General features: G+C 35.4%; 2 long non-coding RNA genes across 3 annotated transcripts; one reads left to right on the forward strand and one right to left on the reverse strand.

Moving 5' to 3' along the window:
* Positions 1-461: 461 nt before the first annotated feature.
* On the reverse strand, positions 462-5,879 carry LOC147514700 (uncharacterized). 2 transcript variants are annotated; one of them, XR_015209319.1, is made up of 3 exons: positions 3,954-5,879; positions 2,977-3,236; positions 462-1,283 (listed from the first exon to the last, which is right to left on the reverse strand). It is a non-coding gene; the product is annotated as an uncharacterized LOC147514700 (long non-coding RNA). The 2 variants fall into 2 exon arrangements; XR_015209313.1 differs by lacking the exons at positions 462-1,283; positions 2,977-3,236 and adding an exon at positions 1,577-2,248.
* Positions 5,880-16,922: 11,043 nt separating this feature from the next.
* Positions 16,923-18,694, forward strand: LOC147514701 (uncharacterized). The gene is made up of 2 exons (XR_015213263.1): positions 16,923-17,011; positions 18,337-18,694. It is a non-coding gene; the product is annotated as an uncharacterized LOC147514701 (long non-coding RNA).
* The last annotated feature ends 2,913 nt before the right edge of the window (positions 18,695-21,607 follow it).

A 21,607-nucleotide genomic window follows, 5' to 3' on the forward strand; every position in this document is an offset into this window, starting at 1 on the left:
ACTTCTATGTAGTCAACACAAGGAACTTCTCAGAACTCTTTAAGTCAACAAATCAGGTTTCAAACCCTTTTCGATCGTCTCAGTCTTCAATGACAGTGCCTCAGTCAAAACCATCATATTTGCAAAAACATTGTATCAATTCATGATCATACATTTCTAAAGAAGGCTCAGTGCCTCGGTCAGACCATTCTTCTGATTCTTCTCAAAAGACTTTTTGCTGCATGCTGCCTGTTTTCTTGACACAAAGCAACTCCAAGATAGTTGCACACCTCCGGAGGTATTAAAACCTTTAGTTATTGAAATTCCACAACCAAACATGAAGAGGAAAACAACTTGCCCACTTTGTAATATCCTTCGACAAGCAAACGACAAGTGTTACTGTCCGGTAACAACTAACAACCTATGTTGGATAATTTCAACATAGGACTTGGCTTCTTGCATTCTCCCTTCCTTGCAATAGCCAGATATAAGAGAATAATACGCCAAAACATCGGGACTAAGCGTCTAACAATCATCTCAGATATAGTAATTGGTGAGTAAAGGCCAACACGTTTTAATAAGACTAGCTAGGTATTCACACATGTTAAAGCATATCAGGGAGACTGATGTAGGGTGAATAAAGTAAAAAAGATGAGTTTCTGTTTTAATTATCTTTTCGAGTCCAAGACCTCAATAAGATTTTATCTTTTGGTAAACGGGCAATGTATTACCTTTATTTCTTACTACTAACACCGCAAGGAAATAGAAAATGCCCAGCTACAGGTTCCAAACTTTCTTTAATATAAGTTTACAGGGTAAGCTTAAAGGGAATGTTTAGCAACTGGTGAGATGATTTAGAAAAATGAATAGACTAGATGATAACTACAATAATCTAACTAAACGGAGATTAACATCTGTGACTAGCAAACCACTGACCTACCAAATGCTATCACAAGCCAAAATAAGAAAATAGAGCTCCCAATTGATATGAAAATAAAAACCAAGGGACACTTGAGAAAGTTCAGTAACTATGGGTCCCCAATCAAATACTTCAGACTCTGCCCAAACTTTATAAGGATGTGTTAACAGCTTAAAAGCATGTGTTACCAGCTTGAGCTTCCCATGACATTACCCACACCCTAAATCGAGTTCTCAACTTGATGAAAATGAAGGAAAGAACAACAATAACTTCCAAATTTCCCCCAAATAACTTCAGAATTCTACTGATGAGACTATTAACACCACTCCACACTTTGAAACCAAAATGAGAGCAACAAGCAAGCTACAAATGTGAAGAAACCTAACTGAAAAGAAGATGATGCGAATTTGGGATTAAAATCTTAAGGCCAATGAGAAAAATAGTTATAACAGTAGGAGAACTCGAAGTCCCCTTCAATCACTTTCTTTTGATATATAAGACATGCTTACTGATATAGCCAAGGTTAAAAAAAAATGCATTGATCCCCTTCAATCACATTTATTTTGACCCTCATAACTTCTTTAAAGATTACAAAACTCCCTATTAGGTTATGTTTTGAGCATTAAAACACCTTATTCTATTAGGAATTACAAACTTCCATCATCAAATCAAATCCCATTTTTCCACATTCTCACTTCTTTTATTTTATTTTTATTTTTGTTTTGTTTTGTTTTTCTAATATTATTGTGGCTTAAGCCTCAAGCAGCACAGAGGCAGAGAGCCATGAGGCTTTGATGCGTTTTTTTAAACCCTAAATATAACCAAAAGGATTACATCAACCTTAACACATTAGCGAGAGACAAAACTCTTAAACCATGTATGCACCCCAAAATACCCACCTAAACTAGATTACACATATAAGGCCACCACTGACCCCCACTCTGCTGCAAGTACAGCTAGATGAAGGAACCTCAACAGTAGCTTCCTTCCGCCCGCACTCCATCCCCGTCCCCATAAATACTCATAATCAGGCTGTTGTCTTGTTCCCCAGCAGACTAATATCTCCCTGAATGCTCTCCTATCCACACCCCTCTGCACTTTCTCCTACATTGGTTCAGCCACTGTCCTTCAGTCACGGATAGAGATGACAAAATAAAAGTTACTGACCCCTACTTACAAATTGCCTCATTTAATTGTATGGGCCAAGCCCATCAACATATTCTCTACTTCTTAAATTTGACGTCCAACCAACATAGCATAGCATAGAATCCCCTTCAGTCATCGATATCCGTCTCCTTTGTTTTTCCACAAGTGAGTCCCCACCAATGATTTTTGCTTCAAATTGGATATCTACAAATATATGTACAAAACAAAATTTTCACAAACACGTATAATGGGCAGTAGGAGCTCCAAACAACAAGAAATTGACCCAAATCTTGAATCAGAAAGGTAAACTCAAAATCCTCGACTAAGGGTCTAAGATGCAATGAAGATATGGCCTCACTTTTCAGTTTTCACTTATACATAGAGATAGGGAAATTGTAAGTGTCAAGTCTAGTACTGTGGTAAGGGTGACTGTAAATGTTGTATGCGTAACGGATTTCCACCCTTTGGTCACTACTCTTTAACTTTCAACTTACTTGTCTTAGCAGAAGACTTCCAATCAGACTTGTCTTAGTCTTTCTTCCTTCAGTTGATCAGTTCTCTTTCATGCTTGACGGTTGTTGCATTACTAAGGCTTTGTCTAGAGTTCATTGATACACATACTCACTACTATAATCTATTTCTAGCAAGTATTTTGCTTTAGAGTGAATTTCTGTCACCAACGTCATCATCTCACTTCATTCCATCTTAATATCTACTCTTCTGTCAGCAACTCTAAGCCATATTTTTTACCGTCAATCAACAAACTTAATGTGTGAATGTGTGTTTTGCTAAATATCCATATTCCAATATCATTTAAAATCAATTATATAAATCAAACTCAATATACAATGATGTTTTCCTAATATGATATTGCATTGAGAAATTTAGAGCACAACAGCGCATTAAAAAATAAAATAAAAGTCAGAATGTACCTTTAGCTCCTTTCAAGATTTAACAGGAGTTTCTACAAACACTATTTCAACTATCCTTTTATCATTGCCGGCTCGGGATAGCCCATAAATTAAAGACTTGCATGTCATACCATTTGGAACAAAGCCAAATTTCAGCATTTTATCTTGCAGCTCTAGGGATTTCAACACATTACCTTCCTCACTCCATACTTTTATTAGTGCATTATAACTTCCGATATCATAAACTTGAAACTCCAGGGAAAAGTAGATCAATATTGACTCTGCATTATGAAAAATCCTTTCTTTACAATATCTATTTACCAATGCCTTGCAGATATCAGAATTTGGAACCAGATCTGCTCCAACCAACTCTTTCATCATACACCCTCCCTCAACACTTCTATGTAGCTTACATAAAGAACTTATCAGAACTTTGTAAGGGTCTAAGGTGCATGAAGATACGGCCACACTTTTTACTTATACATAGAGATAGGGAAAGTGAAAGTGTCAAGTCTAGGACTGTAAATGTTGTATTTGTAACGGATTTCAGCCTTTGGTCACTACTCTTTAACTTTCAACTTACTTGTCTTAGCATAAGACTTCCAATCAGACTTGTCTTAGTCTTTCTTCCTTCAGTTCTCTTTCATGCTTAACGGTTGTTGCTTTACTAGGGCTTTGTCTAGAGTTCATTGATACTCATACTCACTACTATAAACTATTTCTAGCAAGTATTTTGCTTTAGAGTGAATTTCTATCACCGCCATCATCTAACTTCATTCCATCTCAATATCTAGTCTTTCTATCATCAACTCTAAACCATATTTTTACCGTCAATCAACAAACTTAGTGTGTGTTTCGCTAAATGTCCATATTCCAATGTTATTTCAAACCAATTATATAAATCAAACTCAATATACAATGATGTTTTCCTAATATGATATTGCATTGAGAAATCTATAGCACATCAGCACATTAAAAAAATCAAAATCAAAATGTACCTTTAGCTCCTTTCAAGATTTAATAGGAGTTTCTACAGACACTACTTCAACCGTCCTTTTATCATTGCCGGCTCGGGATAGCCCATAAATTAAATACTTGCATGTCATACCATTTGGAACAAAGCCAAGTTTCATCATTTTATCCTGCAGCTCTAGGATTTTCAGCACATTACCTTCCTCACTCCATACTTTTATTAGTACATTGTAACTTCCGATATCATAAATTTGAATCTCCAGGGCAAAGTAGATCAATATTGACTCTGCATTGTGAAAACTCCTTTCTTTACAATATCCATTTACCAATGCCTTGCAGATATCAGAATCGGGAACCAGATCCGTTCCAACCAGCTCTTTCATCATAAACTCTCCCTCAGCAGTTTTATGTAGCTTACATAAAGAACTTATCAGAATTCTGTAAGAGAACAAATTAGGTTTCAAACCCTTTTCGATCATCTTATCCTTCAACGAGAGTGCCTCAGTCAAACCATCAGACTTGCAGAAACATTGTAACAACTTATTATACATTTCTAAAAAGGGCTCACACCCATCTATGACTATTCTTCTCAAAAGGCTCTTTGCTGCATGTGGCCTGTTTTCTTGACACAAAGCCACTCCAAGGTAATTGTATACCTCCAGAGGTATTAGAACTCCTAATCTTTGAAATTCCACAACCAAATTCAAAGAAGAAAGCAACTTACCCACTTTACCATATCCTTTGACAAGCAAATGACAAGTGGTACTGTCCGGTGATAACCCTCGCTAAATCATTTCACGATACAATGACTTGGCTTCTTGCATTTTCCCTTCCTTGCCATATCCACAAATAAGAGAGTTATATGCCAAAGTATCGGGACGGAATCCTCTATCAATCATCCTATGGAATAGCTGATGAGCCTCTTTCACCTTCCCTTGATCGCAAAGACCTTTCATTAAAACAGTATAAGTAACCAAATCTGGTGGCACAAACCTCCTATACATAATCTTATACAAATAAAATGCGTTGTCCAACCTCCCCTTCCTACAATAACTTTTAATAAGCGTATTATACGTCACGACATCCGGCTCAAATCCTTCTTCCTCCATCTTTTCCAAAAACTCGTTTACCTTCCCAACATCCCCATCTTTACACAACACGTGAGTCAATATATTAAACGCATATGAATTAGGTGTAATCTCCACTCTCCCCATCTCATTATAAACTTCCCAACACAAATCTACATGACCCGACTTCAACAACCCGTTTAAAAGACAGTTACAAGCACTAACATCAGGAACTAATCCCATCCCAATCATTTTCTTATAAACTTTCAAACCGTCTTTCACATTACATGTTTTAACATACGCTTTTATAAGCATGTCGAAAACTATCACACTCCAATTACAAACTTCAAAACACAATACCAACTTGTCAAAAACATCATCACCATTACATTCTACCTCAATCACTTGACATAATAACTTCATTGCCAAATGGAACTTTCTAGACCAAGTTAAAATATGTACAATGGCACAGTAGTTAGTAACAGTAAGTCTAATACTTAAATAATTTCTTACCCAAGTGAAAAAACGAAAAGAAGTTACAGGGTCAGACTGACATCTTAGCAAAACCCGAGTAATTTCATCACTGCGCAAGTGAGGAGCAACCTATTTTTTAAAGTCAAGGGAAGTGAGTTGGCTGTTGTTGTTGTGTTTGAGGTGTGAGCATATAAGGTTGACTATTTTGTTTGGGTTTTGAGTTTGAGGGAGGAGATTGTAAAGTGGGTTTGTAATGACAAGTGGTTTTGATAGTGTGATGGTTTGTAGTGAAGAAGTGGAAAATTCAAGAATAATTTGAGGGAAAAAGGGAAATGGGTTTTTCTTTTTAATAATGATTGAAGGCTTATACATAACGGTAGTCAGTGGCGGAGCAAAAAATATATATACATCTGTTTTTAGTGATGTACTGTGTATGAAATCAAATACCATTAATACTGAGTAGTTGAGAATGCTCCCAGTGGCCCACGTCAGCCCTCTTTTTTTCACACATCAGATTTTTTATAAAAAAATGAATTATACGCCCTTTTTTGCCGATTTCAATTGGTTAGAGTAACCCAAAATAGATAAAAACTCCTTTCCATATTCTCTTAAAACACTTCGTTTATTCTCCGCCTCTCTCTCTCTAGAAAAAAAAAACCAGAGAAACAAAAAACCATTCTTTAATCTACAAAGAAGATTGAGCGGAAGGTGGACTGAGGTTGATAGTCAGGCGTTGGGATACAAAGAAGAAATGTGGATGATATGGCTTCCTTCCTTTAGTTCAAACATTAAAGAAAATGGATCTGAGCTTGATTCCATTTAGTCTCAACACTTCAATCAACTTATAAAAAGGCAGTAGGTACTAAGAAAGCTGAAGATCAAAAGCTTGAGAGGAAACCTCTATCTGAAGAATAGCATTGACGAAAAAACTCCTGTCAGAGTTATCCGTGGATTTAAGGAGACGAAAGGTATTAAAGTTCTCTGTGATTTTAAAGAAAAGAAAGGAAGTGATATGCTGCATACAAGGGGTAAAAGGGTATCAACATACACTTATGATGGATTATACATAGTTGAAAGGTATTGGAAAGAAAAGGGGAACCATGGGACTATGGTCTTTAAGTTTCAACTGAGGAGAATTCCTGGGCAACCAGAGCTTGCCATAAAAGAATTGAAGAAGTCAATGAATACAAGAGTACGTGAAGGTCATTTGTATAGATGATATTTCTCGAGGAAAGAGAAGATTCCCATTGGTCTTTGTGAACATAGTGGACAATGAAAAACCCCATCCTTTTGAATATAACCCGATTATGACATATCCTTTGCACTATAACCTTTCCTCCAATGGGATGAGATGCACCGATAGTTGCTCGATTCGATGAAATGCTTATGTGTTGCTAGGAATGGTGGAGAAATTCCATTCAACCATGATGGGGCTATTGTGGAAGCAAAACCCCTCATTTACGAAAGTGTGGTCCTTCTTGCAAATGTCCCCATCATGCTATAACAGAGTCGGTCAACATGGCATTAAGTTTCAACTTGAGATTTTTAAGATGAATCAAGGGGTTGGGGTGTTAGATCCTTGAGACCTAGCATTTCTAATTGATCCATCTGTTTGAAAATGAGCAACTTATTAAACAACCTTGATCTTGATTCTGCAGCTCACAAAATCAAATCACCTCAAATTTTTTTTTTCATTTTTATTTTCTCCTTTGAAAATATACCCTTTAATGGTTAGAGCTGAGATATATTTCAACATACACTTTGGATTGTGTGAACTATCTTTATTAATGTTGTTCAGTTTTTACTTGCATTTATCGGTGATTCCTTCTATCATAGCGGCTTAGAGATATATTTCAAAGATATATTGGATAGTGTGAACTATGTTGTCAACATTTTTCCACTTTTACTTACGTTTATCCGCTACATTCTTTTCGTCATAGGAGCTAAGTTCCAAGCCGGTGATCCGGGCTTGATGATAGAAAATCTTGAAGTTGAGCGACTTGGAATTTGCGAGAAAGGTGACCATCAACAAGGATTCAACCACAATAATTGCGGATGTTGCATCAAAAGATGAGATCCATGCTAGAATAGCTCGGATAAAATGGGAGTTGTCCGAGACGCAGTTCGCGGTATGATTCGAGAAGTCGGCCGAGAGAATTGCCAAGTTGTCGGTGGAGTTGCGTTATAAAGGTGGGTCTTTACGTAAACCGAGCTTGAGGATTGTAAGCTCGGATTGAGGATGCAAAGAATGCAACTTTTCTTTGCCATAGAGGAAGGATCGTTCACGGTGGTGGTCTTTGCATTGGTTCACCTATCAATGTTTGTTCCCGCAATTAAGGAAAAACTTGATGACGCTTAATGAACGGCTAGGTGCGCACATTGTGCAAAAGGTAAGTGTACCAAAGAACTTTTTTTCTATAAGAACTGTATGTGGAGTTGAGAGTAGCATTGATAGGCTAGGTGAAGCATCTTTTATTGTTATTGAGTCATTTTGTCTTGTGCAATCGTTTCCACGGCCTCTAACTCCAACTATGCCTTTGTGATGTAGTTGTTTTTTCTTTGGTATAGGTTCTATTAGAAACTCAAGTAAAAGCTCTTGCTTTATCTTTGTTTCTTTTTAGGGAGTGTTCAAGCATAATTGATGTTTGGATTGTTGTCTAGGAGATGTTTTCGGCGTTGGTACTAGGTTATTTCCCAATTTGTTTGTACTTGGTTTATTTCTTTTGAAGCTTCTTACCAACAAATCGGGACACCAAAGATCTTGTTGTCTAGAATGTTTTAGTCGGGCACTATCAATTGGTTTGCATGTAAAATCTGGCATCACCAATTCACTCATGTAAGTTATTTCTTTTATTTCTCATTCTTTTTTTTAGGTTAGAAATTTAACGAACTCTGGCTTGCCTTTTTCAAATGATCAAAACTATTTGTTTTCAAATGATCAAAACAATTTAACCACTGTAAGTCACACGGTTTCAGATAATTTAGAGAAGAGTTTGCCTAGTGATCAATGTGAATTATTTAAGCTTTTCTTTTAAAGGCTGGTATGACAAATGAAGCCAAACAAATTACGCTAACTGTGTCGAACAAGGATTTTGATCTCAATATGTCGTCGTCCAGAAAAGTCCAGCCATTAAGACAAAATATGAATGTTAATGTGGTGTTTGATTGAAGAAAATCGCCCAAGCTTCGAGTGGAGAGCTAATGGGTTCTCATGGGTCTTTGTGTAAACACGCATCAAACATTGGTGAGTAAAACTCTTCATAATGGTTTTTCAAGTTTCATCGAATTTGAGTTAGTAGTTAAGATTTAATATTAATGGGTATGCTTTACTTTTGATGATAATTTAGTATACAACATTGTAAAATGATCGAGTTGTTCTACATTGTTTGTAGCAGTCATATACATTTTGTTCTTAAACTAAACTCTCAAGGTGTGTGTGGTTTCTATTGTATACTCTATTGAGTTTGTTATGGCTTGAGTTTGTATAGTAGGTTTTGTTCATTGGTAGATTTTAGAGATAAATGTTGGTTTCAATACATTGTTCCTAACTTCAATTTCAGACAAGTCAGAAAAGTGATTTGCGCTTCAAGAGTGAACTACATTTTTTTGGAGTCTGTTTGTGAAGTTTTGGAGTCTTGAAGGTGTTTGATGGCTCACTAGGCCAAAACGTTGGGGATGGGCCGATTCCTATTTCTATTTAGGAAAGAAGCATTAATAATTTGATAAGTTCACAGCAGATGCACTCTATTCATTAGCATGAATGACTAAAGAAAGTATAGATGCTTTGAAAGGTAACCGAGTCTACAATCATATTATGTATGTGTTGTATTATAATATTTAGTGAATGGTTTAATTGAAAGCACTCTACTATTTCAGTGGTTGAATCATAATTCACTTGGTAATGGAAACCAGCTTAGGAAGTGTTTGATGAATTCCAAGTTGGTATTCTCTTATTCGGATGTACACATTGGTAAAAGTAATAAGATGTCATTGGTAGCTATAGACCTGTAGCTTATTGGTCACTCATCATCTTGCTTGATTATTATTTATTTCCAAGAAGGCTTAATTTTTTTTTTATACTTTTGATAGTGGCAGGCTACTAAAAGGTCTTGCAAGTGATTCTCACATCTCCTTATCAATTTTCTAGGTGTACACGGAGGATAAATTAAAATTTTAAAAATTATTAAAACTCTGACTAGAATTCCGAAATTCATTGAGATCATATACTGAGTTGATTTTCAATATGCGTCCCTTGCATGTTCATCTAGCTTAGCATATCTATAACATTGAAGTTATTCCTTGAGTCTGTCCTTGGTTAGCTTTATTTATTTTTTAAACGAATGAGAGATTGGTGGCAAACCAGTGGGTTCTTTTGTCAATGAATCTACCCAATTTGAATTTGTGGAGGAATTGTAGGTCTAATTCATATGGAGACCTTTCCTTAGTTGAATTTTCATGAGATAGAAATTATTAGAGTTAAACCTTATAGCCTTTTCCCTATCGAACTAACACATTCACATTCCCATATGTATATATATATTTGGAATGAATGACAAGTATTATGGTTAATTATTGTAATGATCATTGTATAGGTATTGTTATTGGTTAACTTAGAGAAGTTCCTTTTAATGATTGTGCTGGTTGCTTTGTCAAAACTTATTGTATTGTCATATATGAAGTAATTTGTGATCGAAAGATTCCAATAATGAGGAGTATTTTTAACTAGGGTGAAGAAATTGGCTGAGGAGCCTGCTGAAAAGATTGGGGAAGCTTTAGTTTCTCAAAAGTGAGCGGAGGAGACTACTGAGATTGAGAAATTTCGGGCTGATGAATTGGAATTGGTAGGAGTAAAGGCAGCACAAAAGAGGGAATTGAAGAGGAATGGTAGAAAGAGATCTATGTTGTCCGACTCCAGCATGCTGCTGATGTCTCAGCCCTATAACTTTCTACTACTGAGGAGCTCGAACAAGTGAAACATGAGATGGCCATGTTGAGTGATGCAAAGAATCAAGCATTGAGCCATGCTGATGATGCGATCAAGATTGCAGAAATTCATACCGAGAAAGTGGAATTCCTGTTTGCGGAGTTGTGTCATGTGAAGGCCTTACTTGATTCCAATGTTAAAGTCCAATGAGAGCACAAAAGAGCTGAACACTGAGGTGAAATTCCTGAAATAAGATTAAGAATGTCTTTGTATTTCAAGATTGGCTTGGTATTGGATTAGTTGAACGGTGATAAAATAATCAATGGAACTAAATCAATAGAGAAAATAACCGTTGCCAATCGTGGTTTTCAATCTACAAACTCACGGTTTGTTCCTTCTTCTTCTCTTACCTTCAATCAATTTCTAACACTTATATCAATTTCAATTTTGAGTGTTTAGTCAATCTATTAGGTCAAGTTTTTATTTAACCAGAGGAGTGAAGCTTTACCATAAAAAAGAAAATGTTTATAGCTAATAGAAACTATTGATCACATTAGTTAAATGAGACGGTATTCACAACAACATACCCTTCCAAGTGACTAGAGAATAATATCACAACTACAATTACATTCAAATGGCAAACATTTGTGTGGTGCAAATGTGACTTATCTTAGCCCAACTCGGTCTCGAAAATAACTGCCTCAAGGACAAGCTCTTAAAATTACATCTACTTCGAAAGACTATAGAATTCAGCTGTCATGTATAACATTTTCCTGAAATAGTCCTAAGTACAAGGAATTGATGGAGCAAATATCAATCTCCAAAACAGGTAACCTGAATGATCAAATTGACTTGGGAATTTAAAGAAATTACATTTTTGTTGTGATAACTATTATTTGTCTCAATACTTCAATATTGCAAATGGTGCAATATGGTGTACAAACAAACATTCATTGTCACCTATATCATGATATTCATCTAGATTTGAAATTGACATCGATTTGTCTTTCGCTACTGCTAATGGATCAGCCAGAAAAAATGTACGCATTACACGTACTAGATCAAGGTTTGAGAGCTTGCAATCTCTTTAAAAAAATAGAAAAACATAAACTCTTCAAACAAAGTATGCAATGAATCATTAGCTATCAATATACATATATTATTTATTCAAGTAGACTTTAGGCTTTTGAGTCATTAGCTATTTATGTAGCAAGTCCGGCCATAGGCCGGGCCAAATGGCTGAGCGGAAGGTGGACTGAGGTTGATAGTCAGGCGTTGGGATACAAAGAAGACTGCTAGATAGATTCGAAACTAATTATTCACAAGGTAAAGGGTAATAGCCTAAAAGTAGAACTCATATCTGTCGATGAAATTTTTTATAGTTAACTTTATCTATACCATAACATCCTCAAATTTGCCATTTAAAGAAGTGTTCGTGATGGCTGACCATCGTTAATATGTAATATCCATCCAACATAAAGCGAATCAAGAAGAGTCCAACGTTGTTTCAAACTTTCAATCGTAGAAGGTGATTAGACAAGTTCTCTCAAAGGGAGCGAAAATTTGAAACTAAGCAGAGTCACTTGAAACCACTGCTAGGAGAGTAGGAGGTAGGCATTGGATACAGTTTGAGCCTTTGAAAATAGCTGACCACGACTTCTTTGTTTAGTTATTTTGGTGTGGAATGATAAGCTCAAGAATCGGAAAGGTTGTACGTTAAGTTGTCGGTAACTTGGCCTGTTCTAGAATATTGTATGTTCTATAAGTATCTCCTATCATCTATTCTTTAAATTCAGAAGATAAGTTTTCTCCCCTGGTCAGTAAAGGGTGAATGTTTCATAAGAACCGGAAGAAAGTAACTTGAGTGCCCCACAAGTACAATGGAGATACAACTCGAAGAAAACATAATGACTGAATTTCCCTGTGCCCAAGCCATTTTCCCGATTTCGCCTGATCTAGGCACAAAGTACATAAAAGATAGATAAAATCCCTACCATTGGAAGAAAACGGCTTCAATTGACAAAATAGTCTTATGGAAATCTGTGGACGTGCATCTCTTTGGCCATATGTCCCAAAATATTGGAAAAGGTACCCAGCTTTATAACTTTATGCCTTGGAAGAGAATGGACCTAGCAGCCTTGTATTATGCTAAATTGCCTTTGTTATTCCAATAGGTTTATAAGCCCTGTCAGCTTATTCTAGCCTTGTATGAATAGCAACTCTATCATCATTGTCAGAATAAAAAAACCACATCATATTGAGTAAATTCTATAACATATCACCATTTTTATTTTTCAGGCAATAGAGACTGGGTTTGGCTACGGTCAGTGGCTTCATGGAGAAGCTGTTGCAGCTGGAACGATATTTCCCATCGCAGTTCCTTTCACTGTATCGATTCTGAATTTTAGTTTGTTCGTGTTGAAGAACGTTGTATCTTGATGTGCAGGTTATGGATGTCGACATGTCATACCGTCTTGGCTGGATAGACGAGTCAATTGTGAAGCAAACGTACAATATTCTAGAACAGGCCAAGTTACCGACAACCCCACCTGAAATTATGAATATTTTCTCTCCTAGGTTTCACTCATTTTCATTTGTGTCCCATGGATATACCCCTTCATCATTTGGGTTTCTCACTCACTCTTGCTCTTCATGTATGCATGGAATAAATGTTTGTTGTTAAACTCTACATTCTTTTCAGCAATTACATGATTTGTCATGGGTTCAGAAAAACAGATTGAGCGGCATACATGCTAGCAAAGTATACAAATGCGGCTGATGATGCTTTTTTGTCCTTTAATGTATGGTGGAGGAGGATTCTCTTGGAAGTATTTGTGATATATTTCAATTGAATGCAGGTTCAGTCGCCTTTAATCGCCAACCTTTTAAGAATTGTTTTTAGAAAAAAAGAAAAAAAAAATCTATTTACAATATTTGTGTTGTCTAGAACAAGTAGTGCATGTTGTTCTTTATCAGGAGATTTGTTAGGTGTTAGCTTAATGGCTTACAAATATAGCCATATTTATTGTTTGAAGTAATTGTTTGAAGTAATGCAAGAGGTGAGTGTGTGTCTATACTTGAACACAGCTTTTGTTTACCTCTTTCTTACTTGCTATTGGGATATATTCTATATGTTTTTTTGTAATATCTATTTGTGTGGTCCTGAAGAATCCATTGGCTTTGAGGTGAGGTTCCGTTGTTTTCAACTTTATGTTTAGTACCCAATATTTTAGGATATGATGCTTCTGATTTATATTCATTGTCATTGCACGATAGCTCTAATTTTTTTAGGGTTTTGAGATGTATTTGGATTTTTTTACAACATAAGTGCTTATGGAGTTGAGTTTTTTCATGGATTGAATTTTTTTTTGCATGTTTCGGTAGTGCCTAAAGTTTGAATTTTTGGATGATCTTAACACCATTTTTTGTTTTATTATTCACTAGAAAGACCTTAATATTCAACTTTTTGTTAACTATTTTCTTAGTTAAGTGCAGTGTATACTCTTTAATGATCTCTATTTTCCGGATATGAATTGATAATTTGAGTCTTAATTAACTGCGGAAATAAATGAAAAACCCTTCGTTCTCCAGAGTTACAAACCCTTCGGGTGCTCCAAGCCCTCCCCATTAAAGCCATGATTAATTAGGACATTAAAAATTCTCCTCCACCCATCTTTCTTCTCTATCTCAAAATCAAAAACCAAATAAATATTGATCGAAAACACTATCAGTTACTGGAAAACAGCAGCAACAACAACTCCATCAGTCCGTCGGCTCAATATTTACAGATATCAGGTTCCATTATCTAGATCTTAATCTCTTTTTTTTTGTGTTTTATTTATTTGTTAAAAATTTATTTAGTTTCCTCAAGGAATGTAATTTACAAAGGGGGCCCTGACATTGGAAGTGTGATTAGGGTCTTCTTATGGGGTTTATGGGAAAGTTATAACCCTCTCTCTTATTCTTCTCTTCTTCCAAAATTAAACTAAGAAATTGTTCAGGATGATAGAGTGATATCAAAATTACAGAAGATGTTGTTCTCTGGCAACACCTCCCAAATCCCTCTGTACCAAATTTCATTTTTGTTTTATGATATTAGAACTCAGACTTCAAATTTATCTTCTTCTTATTCTGTGGCGTCATCATCTTCTTGGATTCATTTGAGATCTTTCAGGTATTGTTAACTAAACCAACTTCAAAATCCACATCCAAGAAACAACGCAAGGAACAAGACGCACCCCGGGGAACGAGAAGTGCATATCAGTTTTTCATTTCAAGGAGTGTGAACGATTAAAGAAAAAACATGGGAAGGACTAGAAAGTTCGACATATGGTGTCTCTACTTGAGCAGGATCGACTGGCAACTATTTTCATATTATTCAATTCTTCATAGTTAGTATGTCTGTTCTTATTATTCCTATGTTGCAAAGATGATTCAATTTTTTTTTTAAATCTTTTGCCCAAGTTGTGAAGCACGTATATTAGACAATGAATCTGAAATTGATTTTTATACCATAGGATGATGGTAGGCTGTTCAAGTTTTTTAGACAATTAGAAGGCATCAGCCGAGTAAAATTTGATTTTAGTGTCCTGACGCATCAAAATTATGAAATCCCATCTCCTTCCCCTTTTGAACAATTAATCATGTTTTAAGAGGTACATATAACCATACACTAGCAGAACTAATATGTTTATAGCCCCTTTTTTCTCTTAGATGGACACATAAGCTTTTCCAATAATTCGTAGATGTTGATATGTTAGCCACCACTGACCGCCTCACCACCCTATCCAATATTCCAATTAAGAAAATGAAGTAGTAGATGAGGCTGCTACAGGTTATGTCCATTTTGGAACAAGGATATGTCAGTCTCACTTTCCATTTAATGTGGAAGTCAAATTTGTACATACTAATGCTTATCTGGAATGCGTTGGAAAAGTTATTGACAAGGTGTGGTGTAAAATGCATTGTTTTGTTTGGGTTTTGATGTTTTTTAGTTTGGGGTTATGAATGTGTTTTTTTGGGTTTAGGATATTGCTACAAGAGTTATTGCAGAGGGGTTGAGGCCGAAGCAGACTATTGTGTCGAAAATTATGAGAAGGAATCCAGTGTTTGTTGGGTTAGATTCGTTGGCTATTGAGGCTTTGCAAAAGGTGGTGCAGGGTAAGTTCTGTGCTTAGGTTTTTTAGGGGTCATCTTGATTTTCAATCTTTCTTTGTGTTATCGTTTTCTATCTTTTGCTCTGTATATTTAAACTAATAAAACATTGCTTTTTGAAAATAATGAAAAACGAAGAAGAAAATCTTTATAGTTTCTTTTTCCAACACTAATTTTGCAGTTGTCATCCCCCTCTCTTTTCGACTCCTTTGATGATTATTGCAATGGAAGTTGATCTCCCTCTTTGTTCATCTAGACATATGATTTAGTCATTTCCATTGATTTAGTTCAAGTAACGTTTTAAAAGAGTAGGCGGTAGCCCCTATGGAATAGATATCAGCTTCCTGTGAACCTGAAAGTCATCTGCCTGACAATGTTAACACTCTAACGACCCAAAATATAATCAGAAATTTTAATAATCTACACTGATGAATGAGAATACACAGGAATAAGAACTTATGTTACAAACCATCAACAACCCTCCAACATCGTTCCCATGCATCATGGGTCTTCATTTTATCCCTCTAATGTCTACTTGGTTCACCAGTGGATAGAGGAGGGATTTGATTCATCACAGAATCACAGCACAGTGCATTATGAAGCCCTTTTGTTTCTTTCCATTCATTCCTTCTTTCTCTTCCTCTTCCCATTTCTTGCTATGTTCCTTTAGATCAGACTTCCATTGAGCGTGCTCTATTTACTCTGACACTTCATCATCAGGCAACTTCACAGTTAAGAGGGAATACCATTTGCTCTCTGCATCTCTAATTATGTCAGCTATTATTTATTTTTCTAATTGATAGGGGTGGAACTTCTGCCTATCTGATGCTTGATCTATGGCCTTCACTAAAGCTCAAAAGCTGGGAAATCGATGAGATTGTAAGAGACACATCTAAGCATACTCAACTATATTTTTTTTTCCTTTTTGTTTTTATTGAAAGTTGAATTGGTAAATATTAACCAGTTTATCTATAGGACTATTCATTTGTTCAAGTAATACGTGCATTAGTAGCACAATCTTGACTGGATGGGTTGAATTTTGACTTTGGATATCACGAAATAGTTTAATTGCTTTTGAAACACATAAATCTTATCAAGATAAGTTAGTGGATAAGTTATTTGGAGTCGGAATTCGCTATAATATGTTTTTATGAGACTATATATATATATATATATATATATATATATATATATATATATATATATATAACACAGTGTCCGATACATATACCTCAAAGTTTGTCGAACACTGTGTGTTAGTGTTGGATATGGGTACATATACCCGTGTCAATGTAACTTAGATTGAAAACATATTGGAACAAAAGGTCAGAACAATTAAAGCTTGAAACATTCATGAAGCGATTAATCGCATTACGGGCATAAAGAATGAAATACAGCATCTAACAGGAAGTAGATTATTACAAGAGAGAGGGAGAGAGACATAAGACTGCAGTGACAAAGAAAGGTTAGTATTCCATGGTAATTTTTTCTATTATCTGCTGCAAGTTATTTTCTTCATTCTTGCTCTTTTTCCATAACAATTGGGGACGTTAATTCGCTGAAATTAGTGTTTGGATTCGCAAATTGCAAAAGTACCCTAAAAGGGTACGGACGAACCGATACGGGAAACGCAGGGGGTATGGACGAATTTGGTAACTATGCTTCATGTGGGTAGATGCTTTGGTGTTTGGGTACCAAGCAGGATTATGTTAGTTAGGATCATGTAAGCCATGAAGTGGACACATGCTGACTGAAGTATTTTAACACATGTCAAGATGGGTCTTTTGACATGTGTTCCTCCATATGTGGCACATACAGTTACAACTTGCAGGGTTTGTAGCACTGCTATTGATAATCACGGGACTTGGTCATCATGTATGAGCTTTTTGATAATTGTAAACTTTCCCCTTTTGATATGGTGGAACTATTTTATTTTCTTTACCTGAGCGCTGAGATCGCTAAGGGCAAGTCTCAAAACAGACCTTTGTTTCTTGGCTGTGTTTAATTGTTTATTATGCAAGATTATACATTTTTTTCTTCATTTTTTTTTATTGATTTTGGTTGACTTTTTCTCTAACTCCTTGGATTCTATCCTAATAAGCTATTTTGCATCTTTAATCTTCTCAAGGATTTACTTTTAATATTAAGAAGCTATCTTTGCAACTCTCAGTTTGTCTCCTAGGAACTCTCATACAGTGGGTTGGTACTTCCAGCTGGTCCTTTGTGCATATGATGCGGTCCCATGTTATATGTTGACATTGCTAATAAAGGAGGGCGAAGGTGTATAAGATATTAAGATCTTTGTCTTGGTCTGTTTTAAAACTGACTTGGCCAAGGTTATTAAATTAGTCACTTTCGTATAAGTTCTTTTTCGATATGTAGAATGAAGTCAACACCAAATGTTCTCACCATTGAGTTATATGATTAATTCTACTACTGCTAGACATCAGATGAACGGTATAAGAATACTTATGCAATTCAGTAGCATACAAACCTATTCAGTAATAACGTAGGAACATCAATACAAGGCAACTATATGCCGATCGCAGATAACCAAAACTATATGTAAGAAATGGCAATGGAATAGAGAAGCTTTAGTAACAGTAAGCAAAATGTCATTGTAAAGGCTTACCACAAGCGCCTGATTCTCTGGATTAATTCTTTCTAAAAATACTCTTCTATGCAACCTCTGCTGCTCAACTTGCTGACTTTGTACTCTTTCAAGAGCTTAAAGCAATTGCAGTAACATTGCGGGTTTACAAGTATTTGGGATAATAGTTCATGTTACAGGTGGCTGAACGAGGAAGGTTGTACTCTTTCAAGAGCATAAAGAAATTGTAGTAACAATGCGGATTTGCAAGTACTCGGGATTTAAGAAGGCGCGGGATTGATTCCAATCACTCTGTGAGAAATCATTATGGCATAGGAGCTCTTGGTACTGCCTGAATACATTCTCCGTTATCCTCTTCATGGCATATGACTTTTACTATAAAAGAGTCACCTATGTACTTTACTTATCTTTTTCCATTGTAGTCATATGTTCATATTGTAAAGGATAACAAAATTGGAAAGTGGTCCTTTCTGCTGTTGAATATGAATACATGTTTGAGTCACCCTAGGATCTAATTGTATATACATTTTTTTTTCACAGGATTTGATTTTTTTTTTTAAATAATCGGTTTGTACATATTTATTTAATTTTTCTTTTCTTTTCTTTTGGCACACATTTTATTTCTCGCTCTTTAGATTAATATTGATGAAATCACAGTACACCACGAGCAAAAATCCATTCTCATAATTGTGCTAATTTCTCCAATTGACTAAACTTTTATCATACTGAAGACAAAGTAAGCCCAATAAATCATTAGCTATCAATATACATATATTATTTATTTAAGTGGACTTTAGATTTTTGAGTCATTAGCTATCTATGTAGCAAGTCTGGCCATAGGCCGGGCCAAATGGCTAGTATATGCTTAAAACAAGAAAAGACGAGTTGTGCCCTCATTTTCTCGTTGCTTTCTTTAAGTAAAGTATTTAGCCCATCCAAGACTTTCAATTCCCAACTCTTAAAGCCCATACAATTGTTAAAACCAAGGCCCAAAATATCGCCGATATATATCGTTTTTTTGGTACACCGACATCGATATATATACTGAATATTAAATCTTTTTTTCCCGATATATATCGAAATTTCCGATATAACCGATGTATGCGATATTTACGATATATATCGTTTGACTTTTTTACCGTTTTTAATATATTTCCGATATTTTTTACCGATATTTCTGATATTTTACATAGTTTGGACTGGTCACACAAAAAATGGATATATCCGATATTTCCAATATATATCGGTTTTTGGGTACACCAAAATATTCACCGAATTCGATATTTTGGGCCTTGGTTAAAACTAGTATATTGCCATTGCAGTGGGGGCGTGAGCGTAGCATATCATTTATTTGTTTATATATTATATATATTATATTTATTTATTTCCACAACTTGATTATTTTTTTGATAATTAGACAGATAAACTAAGAAAAATAGACTATATCATTGTCTAGTTTATCAAATGTAACAATATTGATTGAATCTTTTTGCTACGGTTATTTTATTGCGTACTTGAACCAACAGTCGTGTATTAACATGTGTAACGTTTTAACACGTACACTGAAATGTATACTATGATTATTCTATCTATCAATAACTACGTGCGTGGTAAATGTGAAGAAGTACACCATTATCTCAACAATAATGAAAGAAGTTAGCATTTGCGGCAATTTCCCCTGTTAAGTAGTCATGCATTACGATAGGCACCCCAACTCTATGGCCAATGGAGCCCTTTTATGTTTGGAGCTAAGTCACATAATATCCTATCAACATACATTTAATTTTAAAACAATATTACATTCTCTAAATAGAGAAGAACAGAATTTTCGGCAAAATCTTCTCTATATCTTCAACATTAAATCACAAAACCTGTTATTCCAAATAAACATGTTTTGTCTTTCGTTATTTGAAGAACCAAAAATACATGTATACAACACAATCAGAAAACTAAAGTAACATCCCGAAGGTTTTAAAACACTATACATATAACAAGTTACACAGTTATTTATTTTAGAAACAAATATTACATTCTCCACGTAGAAAAATCACAACATTTTACGAATGAAAATTTCGACAAACTCTTCTTTGTATTTTCAATATTAAATCATAAAACCTGTCATATGTAGAAATTATAAAACCTGTCATAAGTAAAAACATGCATTTGAAGAACCAAAGTAACAACATCCCAAAGGTTCTAAAATAGTATACATATAACAAGTTACACATTTATTTATTTTACAAACTGCTCAACTCAACTTAAAATACACATATAGTGCATTGTCGCATACATGAGGTAATTGACGCATATCACCAACGAGGATAATAGAGACATCACCAAATGGCTCATTTTTTGCAAAAATATCTTGACTACAAATGGCTCGTTTTTTGCAAAAATATCTTGACTACACCGATCAATATTTGCAAGCATACTTCTTCCAATCATGTTGTACTCATCGATAATGATAAGTTTGGCGTCTTTAAAGTCTTCTTGCATACGTCGACATTGATCACCTTCAATCTTTTTGGAAGTTTCTTTCAAACTTTTCCACTTTACAGTGATATTAAAAGCGGCAACTCCAATAAAAGCCATGACACGTACTGCTTTGTTTGTTCTGAAGATTGCAGTAATTGAGTGCACAATTGGATATATGAGAGTGGACTTTCCCATACCTACACCCCCACAAACAATCAATTGAATACATGCTCCATCTTGTAGTGCTTTAACAACCATATCATGAGCCACTCTTTGTTCATGAGATAATACAGTATCTACTACATCAGTAAGAGGATCACTATTCATTTCATTGGCACCACGTAGAGTATGCACGAATTTTCTATCAGTCTCAATATTTCGATATCGTTGTAAACCTTCACCCCAATTGTGTGAAATGTCGAAGTCTCTCCTTCCTAATTCCACATTTTCCCCAGGGACAAACATGGGCCCCATTACGACAGCCATCATCTACTCATCCCTAAGTGAGTCTTTTGTACCAAGCTCTGCCTCAATACCATCTTCAAACTCTTCATCTACTGGTTCTGGAAGAATTATCCCATGATTACAGTGAAAACCCAAGTTATAGTATCTTTCGGATCACAATGCAAATTATTCTTTTGCTTCTTCGAGACTTCGATAATGGTGATGAATTAAGACTTGTTGACGATAAAATGATTCCTATTTTTCAGTGTTTGGCATGATGTGACCGTCTAGCTCAGGAACCAAACACACAACTGTGTTAACTCGAGATGTGTGCCAAACATTCCGAAGAAAGTAGTGTCTCTTTGCCATATCAAGGAGGAAAGTATTTTCATAGTTAGAAAGTCGTTGCATATATTTTCCTACAAAGCTAGGATATGTTCGAATAATCTCTTCATCTTCTTCCACTCTTCTACGGCGTATAGTTGATGCTAACTTGCTCTTTTCATTTACATTTAAGAGTATAAACTTTCT

The sequence above is a fragment of the Coptis chinensis genome, chromosome 2 (genome assembly GCF_015680905.1).
Source record: "Coptis chinensis isolate HL-2020 chromosome 2, ASM1568090v1, whole genome shotgun sequence".
NCBI lineage: Eukaryota > Viridiplantae > Streptophyta > Magnoliopsida > Ranunculales > Ranunculaceae > Coptis > Coptis chinensis.